This window comes from Microtus ochrogaster, chromosome 6, assembly GCF_000317375.1.
Source record: "Microtus ochrogaster isolate Prairie Vole_2 chromosome 6, MicOch1.0, whole genome shotgun sequence".
NCBI classification, from domain to species: Eukaryota; Metazoa; Chordata; class Mammalia; order Rodentia; family Cricetidae; genus Microtus; species Microtus ochrogaster.
Window position 1 is genome coordinate 25,855,433 of NC_022013.1, and position 1,358 is coordinate 25,856,790.

The following is a 1,358-nucleotide window of genomic DNA, read 5'->3' on the forward strand; positions in this document are numbered from 1 at the left end:
AGTAGGATCAAAAACCCATTGCCATTGTTCTTGAGTTCTCATCAAGAGGGTTTTAATTCTGAGAAATAAATTAGTTTGTTAAACAAACAAATAAACAAAAAAGCCCTTCAGTTTTTTCAAAATATCCAATCTCTTTAAAAATCCAAAATCTCTGTTAAAAGTTCTAAGTCTAAAAAGAAAAAAATTCCAAGTCTTCCAGCTGCGGGCTCCTGTAAACATCAAAATTAAATTAAATACCTTCTCACTTCAAGAGGGAAGAACCAGGGCAGAGTCACAACCTGAATGAAGCAAAACAAACTCCAATTGTACAAATAACTCCACATTCAATGTCTGGGATTCACTCAATCTTCTGGGCTCCTCCAAGGGCTTGGGTCACTTCTGCTCTACCCTCTGCGACACACACAACTTGTATCTAAGCTCCGGCGGGCTCCACTCCTGCTGCTGATCTGGGTGGTCATCCCGTGGTACTGGCATCTCCAAAATGCCAGGGTCTTCTGCTGCAACTAGGCTGCACTTTCCTCAATAGCCTCTCCTAGGCTCTCCTCATGGTAGCAAGCCTCTTCTCTGCATGAGCCCTTCAATCCTGGGCTTTCGATTGCTGCTGAGTCTGTCCCTTCACCAATGGCCTCTCCTGGCCTCTCACAGTGCCAGGCCTCAGCTGTGCTCCATGGCCCATCACACCTTCAAAACCAGTACCACCTGGATGATTCCTACAACCAAGTTTGGCTGCTAGTGCAAGGCACAACCTTGGCCATTCTGCAAAACAGCTTCAGTGTTCTTTTAGGGAACACTTCCCAGAAGACAACAATGCTGGTTTCTCTCTTTATTGTTTTTGTTTTGTTTTGTTTTGTTTTGGAGACAGGGTTCCTTGTGTAATCCCGGAACTCACTCTGTAGACCAGGTTGGCCTCAAATTTAGAGATCCATTTGCCTCTGGCTCCCAAGTGATGGGATTAAAGGTATGCTCCAACATACCTGGCTTGCTGGTCTTTTTTTTTTTTTTTTTTTTTTTTGAGACAGGATTTCTCTGTGTAGCTTTGGTGCCTGTCCTGGAACTCACTCTGTAGACCAAACTGGCCTCAAACTCACAGAGATCTGCCTGCCTCTGCTTCCCGAGTCCTGGGATTAAAGGCATGTGCCACCACTGCCCAGCTTGCTGGTCTCTTCTCAATCACCACTAACTTCTCAGCTCCAGCAACCAGCACCTATGTCCCAGCAAAGTAAAGCCTTCACTAAAGTAGCTCTGGTGTCTTGTTAATCATAGCTGATCCTTCAGCCCCAGCGAACCAGAACCTCAGAATCTTTTTGTGGGAGGCAGGTTTAAGAGGTTTTTTTTTTTTTTTTTTTTCTTAATTTATT